At 45.3% G+C, this 18,504-nt stretch overlaps 1 protein-coding gene across 1 annotated transcript in view; it reads right to left on the bottom strand.

Annotated features, from left to right (window-relative positions):
• LOC124118937 (noggin-2-like) overlaps positions 1-16,502 on the bottom strand; it is a 29,908-nt gene extending 13,406 nt beyond the window's left edge. The window contains exon 1 of the mRNA XM_046481263.2: positions 15,977-16,502. The gene's annotated coding sequence lies outside the window, so the exon portion shown is untranslated. The remainder of the gene's footprint in view (positions 1-15,976) is intronic.
• Between the last annotated feature and the right edge of the window lie 2,002 nt (positions 16,503-18,504).

Below are 18,504 nucleotides of genomic sequence, written 5' to 3'. Positions count from 1 at the left end.
GCAGGTCACATGGTACAGGACGCGATGACAGACAAGTGACACGTTACAGGATGTGATGACAGACATGTGACACGGTACAGGATGTGATGACAGGCAGGTAACATGGTACAGGACGTGATGACAGACATGTGACACGTTACAGGATGTGATGACAGACATGTGACACGTTACAGTTTCTTATGACAGGCAGGTAACATGGTACAGGACGTGATGACAGACATGTGACACGGTACAGGATGTGATGACAGGCAGGTACCATTGTACAGGATGTGATGACAGGCAGGTGACATGGTACAGGACGTGATGACAGACATGTGACACGTTACAGGATGTGATGACAGACAGGTGTCATGGTACAGGACGTGATGACAAACATGTGACACATTCCAGGACGTGATGACAGACAGGTGACATGGTACAGGACGTGATGACAGACATGTGACACATTCCAGGACGTGATGACAGACAGGTGACATGGTACAGGACGTGATGACAGACATGTGACACGTTACAGGACGTGATGACAGACAAATGACATGGTACAGGACGTGATGACAGACATGTGACACATTCCAGGACGTGATCACAGACAGGTGACATGGTACAGGACGTGATGACAGACATGTGACACATTCCGGGACGTGATGGCAGACAGGTGACATGGTACAGGACGTGATGACAGACATGTCACACATTCCAGGACGTGATGACAGACAGGTGACATGGTACAGGACGTGATGACAGACATGTGACACATTCCAGGACGTGATGACAGACACGGTACAGGACGCGATCATAGTTCGGGGATATGAAATAATGGATGTACTCGACGGAGAGCACGCGCTGCCAAATACCATACATCAAACAGCATTTTTAACATTCTAAAAAGTGACTGAGACAAGCAACAAGTCTTGTCTGTATTTATATGCCCGTTTATTTGTACAGAACGTGTGAGAGGCTCCAACGTGACACCCTTCCCATTAGTCTCTGTCATTCAAATACTATCCCACCAAACGGTGTAAATATATTACATAGGTCCTCTCCTAATTTACGTTTAGATGCACGAAAGGAATTTCAAGGCGTGGAATTTTACATCATCAGGCTTATTCGTAGACCGTGTCAAGTATAATGTGCAAGGTGCTCACGTCGACGGGAGAGGTGCATGTCGGGAAGCCATCAATTAGAGGCACCACTCTTGCCAATCAGAGCCGAGGACAACACAAGGTGTTTCCTGGTTGAGGAATAAACGACACGTCTTATAAGCCCTGACACATGTTTACGTATTTATTGTTGCTAAGTCGGTGTTCATATTTGAGAAAAAGGTGGCGAGACCTGGAAAAGCTCGTAACTCCAAGTAGACGCGTGTAGTCTTAGATTGCTCGAGACGTGGAGGGGATTCTCCTCTCTTACTGAAATAGGTGAACAACAAACTTCTCTCAGCATTCCTGTATTTTCGGGCAAATAGCTGACCTTTGAGGTCAAGGATGCAGTTTCGTCCATTTACCGAAGATGTTAAACACGATTTGGTTACAAAAGTGACTTTATCAAACTGGGCGTCATTTGAAGGTGAAGGTCAACGTGAAAACGCAAATAACAGCCATGCCCTAGTTCCATTACGTGTGCATACCTAAAAGTAGTACCAACCTTTGCAATAACTATCTGCATGTTTACCCTGCAAAGTCAAAACACCTTGTCCTTCTAGGAAATAACGTGTGGATATTACGGTTATGTAGTATAAACTGATTTGATAGTAGAGCCCTTGATAGGGTATGGCATACCATAAAATATTCATAAGCTCAATGCCAACAGCATCCGAGGTGATTCAGAAACTAGTGATGAATGGATATAGTTCAGAAAGTAACGATCAATGGTTATAATTCACAGAGAGAGTGAGTATGGTTTTACGCCGCTGTTAACATTTTTCCAGCAATATCACGGCGGGGGACAACAAAAATGAGCTTGATACATTGTACCCATGTGGGGAATCAAATCCGGGCCCTCGGCGTAACATGCGAACGCTTTAACCACTAGGCTACCCCACCTCCCCTTATAGTTCAGAAAGTAGTGGTCAGTGGTCATAACTCAGAACCTAAGACGTACAAGCAGGAGTACGTCAGGGATCAGCCCTTGACCCACATTTGTTTATCGTTTACATTCATAGTATTATCGAAGTACGTCAGAGCACAACACGCATGTTTGATGACGATACATCAGTATCATAGATGATCCAGCGACGGCTGCCAAGTGTGTTAATAATGATTTGACAAAAATCTCGAAGTGTGGAGAAAAATAAGCAAGGGTGATTTGGTCCTGGACGAATATATACTCACACGCAAAAGAAACGCAAGTGGTTTTAAGCAAATAGGTAACAAACACGGAACCATAAATTGATACGAGTTTTAGCATGTAGTGAAGCCTGATGGTGTTATCAATATTTTTGGTTGCATTTTGGACGCCCCAGTGATCAATGCTAATGGTGGTCACACCAGGTATTGACTGACATTTTGGGTATTGACCCGAAACTGTGTAAGCCCTTAACATTTGAATTTTTTTTTTATGTCATCTGCCTTTTAATCCATTAAACTGTCTTCAGTCAAATTTTTGTCAATCTTGCCCTATTAGTATTTCTTGTCTTTACTGTTGAAAATAAATAACATGTATACTGCATACTCGACTTGCGTTTCTTTTGCGTGTGAGTATATATGCATGGACGGTAGTCTCATTCAAGAAGTAGAACTCTATAAACACTCGGGCTGCACTTCAAAGCGAAAATTCATGTCGATGATATTGTTAAAAAGGGAAGTTCCATGATCAACTGTTAGAGGCATTTAAAATAGCGCTAATCTACAAACTGTTGGAGATTCTGTATAAGTCTCCTATAATGCCGATTCTTATGCTATCGTTGTCATATATGGGGCAACTGTATTGACGAACAGTCACTGTCAAGTGAAAATGTCCCCTTGGGTGCACTAACAATTATTTGTGGTGCAGTTCTTTGTACCAGTAAGGACACCCATTTCAAATCTTTCAAAGATAGGCGGCAGCGTTTCAGATTTATTTATAAAAAAATACAATGAATATCGGTATTACGCCTGGTATCTCAATGAACTTATTCCAGGTCTAGCCCCATACAATAGTAATTATCAACTTAGAAATAAATCTGAATTACTTCTAGTCTGTTTAACCAAAACAGTGAACAGTAGACATTCTTAAATCAGTCCAGGACTTTATTGTCAAGAGCTGAAGGTTCGAAAGATAAACAATGAAAACTATCTCTTGCACCGGATGAGTATTTAACTTTATGCACGGTACGTTTAATTATGTTTAGCATTAAGCAGTTTATTTTACCAGCTATTTAAATTGTTTTCATGAAACAATATTTACTTTAGCAATCCTGCTTGTTAACCAATTCAGATTTCATTTATTTATAGAAATATGTTTAAATCAGTTGATTTGATAGGAACACGGTTTGCGGAGGCCGCAGTGGTCCAATGCGACTCGAACACACAAGAAGATTGTGATAAATCTACAACAAATGTTTGAGTTTGTTTGCTTATAATATAAGGGCGCTTATTGTGGTCGAGTCATCCAGTTATTAAATTCAACAACATAAAAACCTGCATCACGGGCAGCTGCAGAGAACGACTGAAGCCTCCCAAAAGAAAATAGTATCGCATCTCACGTGAGACCATCACGCTTACGATTATTCCCAAGCAAAGAGAAAGCTATATCAATCTGGAAGTGATAGACAAGGGTTGAATGGCCGACGCGATTAGCTCGGTGAGTTTACACTGGAATAAGTTGTGAAGAAAATAGTATCTGCTGTCATTGAGGCTCTGTTTTGCACTAAGTCACGACGCAAGAAGCAAGTGGCCGGCTGTGCGAGAGCATTCCTCGGCTGTAATTCAAACGCACACTAAAGTCGTATTTGTAAAATAAAGTTTGTTTGGTTAAGTTTTTTGTATGTTTTGGTTGCTGAATCTGGTGATAACATCCCCCACCCCACCTCCACGCTGTTCCCCGGTGGTGCCGATACCGAGATGACGGATACGATCCATTAGCTTCAAAAACTCAGTTGCAAATCAGACGTGAAAGATTGGGTTACCTGGATCCAAGCTGCATTGAAGAATACACATGTTATTTCAGTGCAAACTCTGCAAGGAAGCTAAGGGAGTACGGATATACTTTTTGCACTTATACATACGTCGCTTCCGGACAGCGTATACTCACTAATACAAGCAGAAAGAAGCCTTACCGTAAAGGTGCAACACAACTGCTATACCCTGCTTCGTGCGTAATACACAGGTGCCTCTTGAGTGCCGTACACTACGCTCGCCCCGAGTGGTAAAGGGTATGTTACGCTGCCTAGCGGGTACCACTCACGACACGGATCCCAAATGGGTAAATAGTATGTTAGCTGATCTTGAACGCTGCCTATGGCGGGTACTGCACGCGACGTAGATCCCGAGTAGATGAACACTAGCATGTTACGCTGATCTTGAACGCGGCCTCACGAATACCACACTCGACGTAGACCCCGAGTGGATGAATAGTATGTAACGCTGATCCTGAACGCTGCCTCACGCGTACCGCACACGACGTAGATCCCGAGTGGATAAATACTATGTTACGCTGATCTTGAACGCGGCCTAGCGCGTGACGTAGATCCCGAGTGGATAAATAGTACGTTACGCTGATCTTGAACGCTGCCAAGCACACGACGTAGATCCTGAGTGGATAAATAGTACGTTATGCTAATCTTAAACGCGGCCTAGCACACGACGTAGATCCCGAGCGGATGAATAGTACGTTATGCTGAACTTGAACACTGCCAAACACAAAACGTAGATCCTGAGTGGGTAAATAGTATGTTACGCTGAACTTGAACGTGGCCTAGCACACGACGTAGATCTTGAGTGGATGAATAGTGTGTTATGCTGATCTTGAACGCGGCCTGGCGCGTATTTTGCGAGACGTAGATCCCGAGTGCATGAATAGTATGTTACGGTGATCTTGAACGCTACCTATAGCGGGCACCGCACACGACGGAGATCCTGAGTGGATGAATAGTATGTTACGGTGATCTTGAACGCTGCCTATAGCGGGTACCGCACACGACGGAGATCCCGAGTGGCTGAATAGTATGTTACGGTGATCTTGAACGCTGCCTATAGCGGGTACCGCACACGACGTAGATCCCGAGTGGCTGAATAGTATGTTACGGTGATCTTTAACGCTGCCTATAGCGGGTACCGCACGCGACGTAGATCCCGAGTAGATGAACACTAGTATGTTACGCTGATCTTGAACGCGGCCTCACGAATACCACACTCGACGTAGACCCCGAGTGGATGAATAGTATGTAACGCTGATCCTGAACGCTGCCTCACGCGTACTGCACACGACGTAGATCCCGAGTGGATAAATACTATGTTACGCTGATCTTGAACGCGGCCTAGCGCGTGACGTAGATCCCGAGTGGATAAATAGTACGTTACGCTGATCTTGAACGCTGCCAAGCACACGACGTAGATCCTGAGTGGATAAATAGTACGTTATGCTAATCTTAAACGCGGCCTAGCACACGACGCAGATCCCGAGCGGATGAATAGTACGTTATGCTGAACTTGAACACTGCCAAACACAAAACGTAGATCCTGAGTGGGTAAATAGTATGTTACGCTGAACTTGAACGTGGCCTAGCACACGACGTAGATCTTGAGTGGATGAATAGTGTGTTATGCTGATCTTGAACGCGGCCTGGCGCGTATTTTGCGAGACGTAGATCCCGAGTGCATGAATAGTATGTTACGGTGATCTTGAACGCTACCTATAGCGGGCACCGCACACGACGGAGATCCTGAGTGGATGAATAGTATGTTACGGTGATCTTGAACGCTGCCTATAGCGGGTACCGCACACGACGGAGATCCCGAGTGGCTGAATAGTATGTTACGGTGATCTTGAACGCTGCCTATAGCGGGTACCGCACACGACGTAGATCCCGAGTGGCTGAATAGTATGTAACGCTGATCCTGAACGCTGCCTCACGCGTACCGCACACGACGTAGATCCCGAGTGGATAAATACTATGTTACGCTGATCTTGAACGCGGCCTAGCGCGTGACGTAGATCCCGAGTGGATAAATAGTACGTTACGCTGATCTTGAACGCTGCCAAGCACACGACGTAGATCCTGAGTGGATAAATAGTACGTTATGCTAATCTTAAACGCGGCCTAGCACACGACGTAGATCCCGAGTGGATGAACAGTACGTTATGCTGATCTTGAACACTGCCAAACACAAAACGTAGATCCTGAGTGGGTAAATAGTATGTTACGCTGATCTTGAACGCGGCCTAGCACACGACGTAGATCCTGAGTGGATGAATAGTGTGTTATGCTGATCTTGAACGCGGCCTGGCGCGTATTTCTCGAGACGTAGATCCCGAGTGCATGAATAGTATGTTACGGTGATCTTGAACGCTGCCTATAGCGGGCACCGCACACGACGGAGATCCTGAGTGGATAAATAGTATGTTACGCTGATCTTGAACGCGGCCTAGCGCGTATTTCTCGAGACGTAGATTAGATCCCGTATGTTACGGTGATCTTGAACGCTGCCTATAGCGGGTACCGCACACGACGTAGATCCCGTAGATTGCCATTAACATTATCTTCAGAAAGACACCTTACCAGACGAGTACAGAAAAAAACTTAAAATGTACCTCGAACGGCGCCCAGTGAATACATCTGCAACATTGAATGGCGCCCAGTGAATACATCTGCAACATTGAATGGCGCCCTGTGAATTCGTCACTAACGTAACCTTGAACACCTGGTGAATGCATCTTTAGTGTAACCTTGGACGCCTAGTGAATTCATCTCAAACGTAACCTTGAACGCCTAGTGAATGCATCTCAAACGTAACCTTGAACGCCTAGTGAATGCATCTCTAAAGTCACATTGAACGCTTAATGAATGCATCTCTAACGTAATGACGACGTCCACAAAACACATTTCAAATCTGATGTGGGCCGGGCCCACAATACAGGTACAGGTACAAACAATACGGTGTTAGAGACACCTGCCTGACAACTATGACAATAATATGTCGTTCTTAAAGTTATGAGGTGATACAGATTTACAAGAACTGCCTGCCTGGCAGCAGTGAGGAGCGATTGTGATCGACCGTCCGCCATGTGATGTCTGTCTGATCCCGAGCAGCACCGGGGAAACATGCATAGGTACTGGCAGTGCACCCATGCCAAACAGGGCGTGCCTCAAGAAGTTGTTTTTTAAGGATCGAGATTGAATAATGGCTCGTTGTGATGTTGATAAAGTATCATGCATGACTAGAGTCTCCGGAACCTGACTCTGCCTATAATCTAACCCGCCCCGACTGACAACATATGGGCCTCAGTGTGTTGTCACTGAAGCCTACAAGCAGGTTGAACGCTGGAGATACACCAAACTACAGCCGGGGTGATAATGAACCCTGCTGGCGCCCAAATGCTCATATTATGAACTCAATAATTCTCAGGTGACTGACTTAAATTGCATTTATACTGTTAAAACTAAAGCTGGTAAGCCACAACGCGAGCACTGTCAATACTCAATGGGAAGAAAAACTAAACAAAGAAATATGTTTTGTAGCTTCAGATGGTTCAGAAGAGACGAATTAACGACATAAAATAGAGGGCTGTTTGTCACATTTATTGGTTTCGGAAACAGTTCCCATGATAAACCATCTCAAGGCTCATTAGGAATGTCACTATCTCTCAGTGAAGCTTGTTATGTAATTGAAACCTACTGCGCTAACATGTACCAGCGCGGAGGACCCCTTACTCACGGGATGATATAGCGAACCAGACTTCACCACTGGGAATTTCCCAAACACATAGTTTTGTTTAGTTGGGTAATAGTTTCCCTCCTGCGTCACGTGCTTGGTCGGACGCCATGTTGGCCTCGCTCTGCGCTCGGTTTCGCTTGGGTTCCCGCCTATCAGCTCACGCGGCCGGTTTAAACCCAGTTACACATATCGGCCTCCTGATATCGCAGCAATCTCATTGGTGAGATCTTGCCTTCCTCAGTGCATCCCACTGGCTGTGTCAACAAATGCGGCTTGATATTCTGTCTTCTGAAAAAACAGTTTTTGTGTGAATGTTTTTTATTGCCGATGACCCTAAACGAAGCCAATCCTTTGATAAGGATCATGCGCCAAAGAAAAAGACGAAACAATATTATCAGGTATTATCAGAACGTGTTCTGTGAAAAAGTTAGATACAATCGGATAACCTGAGACAACGAACCTTGACATCGTGGATACTTTACAAGCCTGTTGACAAAAGATGGTCTCATTGTCCGGTTTTAAATATTGAATTGAACATCTGACATATTCAGGTGTTGATTCACTACGCAGTACTTATGAACCACATTTGGTGAAGGATTTTAAACGTTTATCGGCAATCAATAATATGTTTATATGGAGCTAAAGAAAACAAGGCCAATGGTGAAAATGTGAACAAGACTTCTCTCAGATATGTTCAAGTGTATGTAGAGGATGTAGACTCCGTACACTCTGGATCTGGAACACCAGTCTTTGGGGCCGCCATATTGGACTAGGCAGACCCACAGGGCTTTGTTAGATTATTTGGAACCCTCTCGCCCGCGTCATAAAAGGGTCGTCTCCGTGCAACATTCAGACACGTGGGCGTTATATATACTTGACCAGACGGAACGATATACGCAGTTGCCATACTTGACCAGGGAGACCGTTATACGCAGTAGCCATACTTGACCAGACGGAACGATATACGCAGTAGCCATACTTGACCAGACGGAACGATATACGCAGTAGCCATACTTGACCAGACGGAACGATATACGCAGTAGCCATACTTGACCAGGGAGACCGATATATGCAGTAGCCATACGTGACCAGGGAGACCGATATACGCAGTAGCCATACTTGACCAGACGGAACGATATACGCAGTAGCCATACTTGACCAGACGGACGATATACGCAGTAGCCATACTTGACCAGACGGAACGATATACGCAGAAGCCATACTTGACCAGGGAGACCGATATATGCAGTAGCCATACGTGACCAGGGAGACCGATATACGCAGTAGCCATACTTGACCAGACGGAACGATATACGCAGTAGCCATACTTGACCAGACGGAACGATATACGCAGTAGCCATACGTGACCAAGGAGACCGATATACGGAGTAGACACACTTGACCAGGGAGACCGATATACGCAGTAGCCATACTTGACCAGGGAGACCGATATACGCAGTAGCCATACTTGATCAGGGAGGCCGATATACGCAGTAGCCATACTTGACCAGGGAGACTGATGTACGCAGTAGCCATACTTGACCAGGGAGACCGATATACGCAGTAGCCGTACTTGACCAGGGAGACCGATATACGCAGTAGCCATACTTGACCAGGGAGACCGATATACGGAGTAGCCAAACTTGACCAGGGAGACCGATATACGCAGTTGCCATACTTGACCAGGGAGACCGATATACGCAGTAGCCGTACTTGACCAGGGAGACCAATATACGCAGAAGCCATACTTGACCAGGGAGACCGATATACGGAGTAGCCAAACTTGACCAGGGAGACCGATATACGCAGTTGCCATACTTGACCAGGGAAACCGATATACGCAGTTGCCATACTTGACCAGGGAGACCGATATACGCAGTAGCCGTACTTGACCAGGGAGACCGATATACGCAGTAGCCATACTTGACCAGGGAGACCGATATACGCAGTAGCCATACTTGACCAGGGAGACCAAATATACACAGTTGCCATACTTGACCAGGGAGACCGATATACGCAGTAGCCATACTTGACCAGGGAGACCGATATACGGAGTAGCCATACTTGACCAGGGAGACCGATATACGCAGTTGCCATAATTGAACAGGGAGACCGATATACGTAGTAGCCGTACTTGACCAGGGAGACCGATTTATGCAGTAGCCATATTGACCAGGGTGACCGATATATGCAGTAGCCATACTTGACCAGGGAGACCAAATATACGCAGTTGCCATAATTGAACAGGGAGACCGATATACGTAGTAGCCGTACTTGACCAGGGAGACCGATTTATGCAGTAGCCATATTGACCAGGGTGACCGATATACGCAGTAGCCATACTTGACCAGGGAGACCGATATACGCAGTTGCCATACTTGACCAGGGAGACCGATATACGGAGTAGCCATACTTGATCAGGGAGACAGATATACGCAGTAGCCATACTTGACCAGGGAGACCGATATACGCAGTAGCCATACTTGACCAGGGAGACCAATATACGCAGTAGCCATACTTGACCAGGGAGACGGATATACGCAGTAGCCGTACTTGACCAGGGAGACCGATATACGCAGTAGCCGTACTTGACCAGGGAGACTGATATACGGAGAAGCCAAACTTGACCAGGGAGACTGATATACGCAGTTGCCATACTTGACCAGGGAAACCGATATACGCAGTTGCCATAATTGAACAGGGAGACCGATATACGCAGTAGCCGTACTTGACCAGGGAGACCGATATACGCAGTAGCCATACTTGACCAGGGAGACCGATATACGCAGTTGCCATACTTGACCAGGGAGACCAAATATACACAGTTGCCATACTTGACCAGGGAGACCGATATACGCAGTAGCCATACTTGACCAGGGAGACCGATATACGGAGTAGCCATACTTGACCAGGGAGACGGATATACGTAGTAGCCATACTTGATTAGGGAGACCGATATACGCAGTAGACATACTTGATTAGGGAGACCGATATATGCAGTAGCCATACCTGACCTGGAGAGCCGGTCTGGACCAGACATGGGTGATATGCTCCAGTGATATTGTTTAGTGATATACCAGGATGATGATAATGTATATAAAGGCTGAGGCGGAAGTGGTCTGGTACATAGCTACCCTGGGTACAATACTAGCCCTGGTACATAGCTACCCTGGGTACAATACTACTCCTGGTACATAGATACCCTGGGTACAATACTACTCCTGGGACATAGCTACCCTTGGTACAATACTACTCCTGGTACATAGCTACCCTGGGTACAATACTACTCCTGGTACATAGCTACCCTGGGTACAATACTAGCCCAGGTACATAGCTACCCTGGGTACAATACTACTCCTGGTACACAGATACCCTGGGTACAATACTACTCCTGGTACATAGATACCTTGGTACAATACTACTCCTTGTATATAGATACCCTGGGTACAATACTACTCCTTGTATATAGATACCCTGGGTACAATACTACTCCTGGTACATAGATACCTGGGTACAATATTACTCCTGGTATATAGATACCTTGGGTACAATACTACTTCTGGTACATAGATACCTGGGTACCATACTACTCCTGGTACATAGCTACCCTGGGTACAATACTTCTTCTGGTACATAGATACCCTGGGTACAATACTACTCCTGGTACATAGCCACCCTGGGTACAATACTACTCCTGGTACATAGATACCCTGGGTACAATACTATTCCTGGTATATAGCTACCTGGGTACAATACTACTCCTGGTACATAGCTACCCTGGGTACAATACTACTCCTGGGACATAGCTACCCTTGGTACAATACTACTCCTGGTACATAGCTACCCTGGGTACAATACTACTCCTGGTACATAGCTACCCTGGGTACAATACTAGCCCAGGTACATAGCTACCCTGGGTACAATACTACTCCTGGTACACAGATACCCTGGGTACAATACTACTCCTGGTACATAGATACCTTGGTACAATACTACTCCTTGTATATAGATACCCTGGGTACAATACTACTCCTTGTATATAGATACCCTGGGTACAATACTACTCCTGGTACATAGATACCTGGGTACAATATTACTCCTGGTATATAGATACCCTGGGTACAATACTACTTCTGGTACATAGATACCTGGGTACCATACTACTCCTGGTACATAGCTACCCTGGGTACAATACTTCTTCTGGTACATAGATACCCTGGGTACAATACTACTCCTGGTACATAGCCACCCTGGGTACAATACTACTCCTGGTACATAGATACCCTGGGTACAATACTATTCCTGGTATATAGCTACCTGGGTACAATACTACTCCTGGTACATAGCTACCCTGGGTACAATACTACTCCTGGTACATGGCTTCCTGGGTACAATACTACTCCTGGTACATAGCTACCTGGGTACAATACTACTCCTGGTACATGGCTTCCTGGGTACCATACTACTCCTGGTATATAGCTACCCTGGGTACAATACTACTCCTGGTACATAGCTACCCCTTGTTACAGCACTATCCCTGGTATATAGATACCTGGGTACAATACTACTCCAGGTACATAGCTACCTGGGTACAATACTACTCCTGGTACATGGATACCCTGGGTACAATACTACTCCTGGTATATAGATACCCTTGGTACAATACTACTCCTGGTACATAGCTACCCTGGGTACAATACTACTCCTGGTATATAGATACCCTTGGTACAATACTACTCCTGGTACATAGCTACCCTGGGTACAATACTACTCCTGGTATATAGATACCCTGGGTACAATACTACTCCTGGTACATAGCTACCTGGTACAATACTACTCCTGGTACATAGCTACCTGGATACAATACTACTCCTGGTATATAGATACCTGGGTACAATACTACTCCTGGTACATAGCTACCCTGGGTACAATACTACTCCTGGTACATAGCTACCTGGGTACAATACTACTCCTGGTATATAGATACCCTTGGTACAATACTACTCCTGGTACATAGGTACCCTGGGTACAATACTACTCCTGGTATATAGATACCCTGGGTACAATACTACTCCTGGTACATAGCTACCTGGGTACAATACTACTCCTGGTATAAAGCTACCTGGGTACAATACTACTCCTGGTATATAGATACCCTGGGTACAATACTACTCCTGGTACATAGCTACCTGGGTACAATACTACTCCTGGTACATAGCTACCTGGGTACAATACTACTCCTGGTATATAGATACCTGGGTACAATACTACTCCTGGTACATGGATACCCTGGGTACAATACTACTCCTGGTACATAGCTACCTGGGTACAATACTACTCCTGGTATATAGATACCCTTGGTACAATACTACTCCTGGTACATAGCTACCCTGGGTACAATACTACTCCTGGTATATAGATACCCTGGGTACAATACTACTCCTGGTACATAGCTACCCTGGGTACAATACTACTCCTGGTATATAGCTACCTTGGGTACAATACTACTCCTGGTATATAGCTACCTGGGTACAATACTACTCCTGGTACATAGCTACCCTGGGTACAATACTACTCCTGGTACATAGCTACCTGGGTACAATACTACTCCTGGTACATAGATACCTGGGTACAATACTACTCCTGGTATATAGCTACCCCTGGTAACAGCACTATCCCTGGTATACAGCTACCCTGGGTACAACATTGACCCTGTTACAACACTAACCACGAATATCCCGAGCTTGTGACTTCCCCCATCACAACACAACCCGTAGTTTTAACTACCCTGGTACAACACAGAACTTCTTCGTGGGGTGAGACGGAGTTATGAATCCCAATACTTTGAAATTAGTTTGTACAAAAAAATATGTACATGCTCGTATTTCAGAAAAATAATGTGTTTTGGTAAAGAGCAATTGTTTGGGTTCTTTCGGGGAATAAATTGCATGTATTGAAGTGCCACTTCAACCAAATATCCCAGCACTTTGACAACATGAACTGATCGGCATGCCATTTTCTGGTTTGAATATATGTAACAACTGGGGAGACGACGGCCGTGTAAGCCCAATGCTTAGTAAAAGGACGCACGCACGCACGCACGCACGCACGCACACAGATATCGACATACACAGACAGACACAGCTTCCTTCGACCAGCCACTGTGGAGATTGTGTTGGGGGATTGCGTGAGGGGATTGTGTGAGTGGATTGCGTGAGGGGATTGTGTGAGGGGATTGTGCGAGAGGGTTGTGCGAGGGGATTGCGTGAGGGGATTGCGTGTGAGGATTGTGTGAGGGGACTGTGTGAGGGGATTGTGCGAGGGGATTGAGTGAGGGGATTTTGTGAGCGGATTGTGTGAGGGGATTGTGCGAGAGGGTTGTGTGAGGGGATTGTGCGAGAGGGTTGTGCGAGGTGATTGCGTGAGGTGATTGCGTTTGAGGATTGTGTGAGATGATTGAGTGAGTGAGTGAGTGAGTATGGTTTTACGCCGCTTTAAGCAATATTCCAGCAATATCACGGCGGGGGACACCAGAAATGGGCTTCACACATTGTACCCATGTCGGGAATCGAATGTGTGAGAGGATTGTGTGAGGGAATTGCGTGAGGGTATTGTGTGAGGGTATTGTGTGAGAGGATTGTGTGAGGTAATTGTGTGAAAGGATGGTTTGTGGGGGTTGTGTGAGGTGACTGTGTGAGAGGATTGCGTGAGGGGATTGCGTGAGGGGTTTGTGTGAGGGGATTGTGTGAGAGGATGGTTTGAGTGGGTTGTGTGAGGTGACTGTGTGAGGGGATTGTGTGAGGGGATTGTGTGAGAGGATTGTGTGAGAGGATGGTTTGAGTGGGTTGTGTGAGGTGACTGTGAGGGGATTGTGTGAGGGGATTGTGTGAGGTGATTGTGCAGAAAGACTTGAATAATGGGGAATGACGCTTGGTTCATTGCGTGATTGTAAACAGTTCCGCGCATTTTCAAGGCGATCACAAACACAGGAAGTACGTGTATGTATGCGCAGATTCGCCTGATTTAAATGCAGTTGCATGTCAGAATTAATGCACTGAGACACAGCAAACAAAAAGCAGTAAATACTTCCACACCGTAACACGGTGAAACATTCCCTTGTCATGTGTTTCAATTTCGACGCCTTGAAAATAGCGCTCGTGAAAAATAATTCACTTAAACAATCCAGTCGTTTCATCAGCATGCGACCTTAAATCAAATAAACACATTCTGCAAAAGGAAAATATTTCTATCAACTGACCCAGATTTCCAATAACAAGAACGCCAGGCGCACGTGCTATATCAAAGCGACACGTCTGATAATCCTGCAAGTTCAAGCAGACGACTCGGGAGTGTGTCAAGACAATACGTAGTGTAATTAGTGGTGCATGTGGTGTAGATGTCGCTGCTATCTGTCGCGGGCGGCGAGTCGCGGAGTTCCCAGCTGTCGTCAACACAGGCTTGCGCTCATAAGTTACATCCACAATCCTCAGGCTCCGTGCAGTGACAGTGTTAAGAGGACCTAGTGCATTTTTTAACGTGAAGTCCAATTATTTACCATCTACGTTTTAACAGTTTACAACATGCATTGTACATGGACCCATCATTGCACAGTTTGCCACTTTAAGAACATTATTTGTTAAATATTTAGGGATAATCTGCAAATGTTTTTAGCTAAAACCGGTTTTATATTTTACATAACTTTACTCATTAATAGTCTCGCGTAATTCCATAGGAAAGTATCACAAAATAATATGTAGTATGGATTGTTTTTTCAAATATGTATATAGAGTGAGACTCAAATAAATCCCCGTGTGTCACCAATGTGGGCTCGTCTGTTTGCTAACTCATTAAGATAACAATATTATGTACACCTTGTGAAAATCCTTCTTACTTTGATATTACGATCCATTTGGGCCAGTGACATTCTTGGTATTTTGCCATCAAATAATTTTCGAGGAATATATATATATATATATATACACTTTTTCTTATACGTAAATTTCATAGAGTAATGTATAACTGTCAGTGTTAGTTAATATATAACATTAAATAAGACTTAAATCTATTTAAATCTTAAATATGTTGTCAAATATTTACCTGAAGGACTAATTATCATGTCTTACCTGAGCGGAGTGTCCTAGACGGCGGTCCTCGTCGGTAGGTGAACAGCGTTCTCGCAGTGTTGCGCTGGTGTGGACTTTATATTCCCCATGAATCTGCTACAAGCTGATGGCGAGATCGCTAACACTGGACCGTTTATCCGCGATTGTGGCCGCTGTTGCTGCTGCTGGCGACATCCAAACTGTTCTTTCTATCTCTACTTGAACCACGGCACGTACCACACTCGAGGTAAGCAGGTCGTCTGCTCGGAGGCAGATTTGGCGGGAAGCTGACCGACTGGAGATCAGTAGTGGCGAGGTTGGTGTTTCTGAGACGAGAGTCGTAGACAATGGTGCCGTGTGTTGTGGCGAGACCACCCCTCGGGCACTGGAACCAAACTTCCCTCGGTTACGGCTCGAGGTGGAGACGTATCCTAATCGCTCCTGAAGTTGGGGAATCGCTGCTCTTGCTATTACAACAAAGGACAATAGTTGGTTATCTACATTGACTCTTACGACATATTTGAGACTCTGGGGAGAAAGGGAGATAAACCCGACACTGCGACAAAGACTAGGAACACGTTACAGACTTGATAAGATCTTTGAGGCATGATGAGAAGACATCATTCTGGAGCCTCTTGAGATCAGATGCATCAGACGTATCGTAGAATTAGCCAGTTACATGCCACATACCTATAGATGCCGGTTGGTGCCATCAGACAGGTTGTCATGGCATTGTACATGAAATGCGACCCGTGAAGATCCGGGGTAGAATAGGTCTTCAGCAACCCATTCTTGCCGTAAAAGTGACTATGCTTGTCGTAAGAGGCGACTAACGGGATCGGGTGGTCAGGCTCGCTGACTTGGTTGATGCATGTCATCGTATCACAATTGCGAAAATTTACTGACCGCCGTCATATACTAGTATCTGGAATATTGCTGAGGGCGGCGTTTAACAACAAACAAACAAACAAACAAAACATGAAGATGCCGTTTGGGGAGTCTCGGGTGATTCGTCATAGCATCTTACATGGAAATACCGTTTGGCCCAACCCAGATGAGTACCAGATAGGGAGTCCTGACACCTTACATATCGATGTCGTGTGACCCCCAAAACAGATGGTTCGTCCCAGATCATACATCACAATGTTGTTTGACCCCAAAGCATATGCTTCGTCCCAGTACCATACATGACAATGTCGTTTGACCCTAAACAGATGGGATATCCTAACACCATACATGAGCCGTCTTAGCATCATACATGAAGATTCTATTTGACAGTCATCAGATTTTATATGTGCTGATGATATATAATGCTGCTGTTTTGGATAATGTGACGTCAATTTCTCTCATCCAACAAACAGAATATCCCAAGTCGTTATTGTCCAATGTTCGTGCCTTCTCTCTGTACCATCCGTCGCTTGAACACTTTATTCGCTGAGAGGGGCGGTGGGGTAGCCAAGTGGTTAGGGCGTTCGCTCGTCACGCCGAGGACCCGAGTTCGATTCCCCACATTGGTACAATGTGTGAAGCCCATTTCTGATATCCCCCGCCGTGATATTGCTGGAATATTGCTGAAATATTACTAATTTAAAACCATACTCACTCACACACTGTATTCGCAGCGTATACCGTGACGACACACAGGGTGACAGAGCATCACAAATGTAGCCTCCGTCTCTAGAGGTTGTTGATTAACCCCAAGGTCAGCAATGTCCCAGCTACAATGCATATGATACCGGTGTGTAATGTTTTCGACAAACCAGTGATTGATACAATGAGCACCATCCAATGTCACCATACCACAAAGCCTGACCACCCGATACATTTAGTCACTTCACGGACCTATGGTCCGTGGTCACTTCTTACAACCAGCAAACGTTATTTGGGCCAATTCCAATTCTGAATTCCTACACTGCTGTCTCTAATGATATATGTGATTTTACAGTGAATGGGAACACCAAACAGGTTTCAAACCTTGCACCCATGATGAGAATCGAACCATTAGTCTCCATTAGCTATAGTGAACGATCCAACCACTGTACCAACCATGTCATGTTCGTTAGTTCGTGGCCATATTGTATGGATGAGTGAGTATATTCGAGCCATAGCACATAAAAATGGGATTCTTATTTTCTACCCAAAAGAGGAATCGAACCCGGCATTTGTGACAAGCAAACGCTGTCACCACTAGGCTATCCCACCACTCCTGATAGGAAAGAAGCAGTCATTTCACGGGATCACTCAAGCTCCACGTTATTTGCTGTGCATTACGATACGTATATTTGCCCATGTGACCTCAAATGTAGACCAGACCAAAGGCTCCAAGCTGCCGACAACTGACGACGCTATATGCTTTGTTCGTTTGTTTCATTGTTGTTGACCGCCGAATGATTGACATCATGAGCATCGATCTATGCAATTGGGATACGGCGACGTGCATCAATCGGGCCAGCGAGCCTGACCACCCGATCCCAGTAGTCGCCTCATACGACAAGAATTGGCCGCTTAAGATCAGTTCTAACCCGGCTCTTTACTGGTAACGTTATATG

Source organism: Haliotis rufescens, unplaced genomic scaffold (assembly GCF_023055435.1).
Source record: "Haliotis rufescens isolate VD_foot unplaced genomic scaffold, xgHalRufe1.0.p SCAF_20, whole genome shotgun sequence".
Taxonomy (NCBI): Eukaryota; Metazoa; Mollusca; class Gastropoda; order Lepetellida; family Haliotidae; genus Haliotis; species Haliotis rufescens.
The sequence above is the reverse complement of the archived record's forward strand: the minus strand, read 5'-3'. Positions and strand labels throughout refer to the sequence as shown.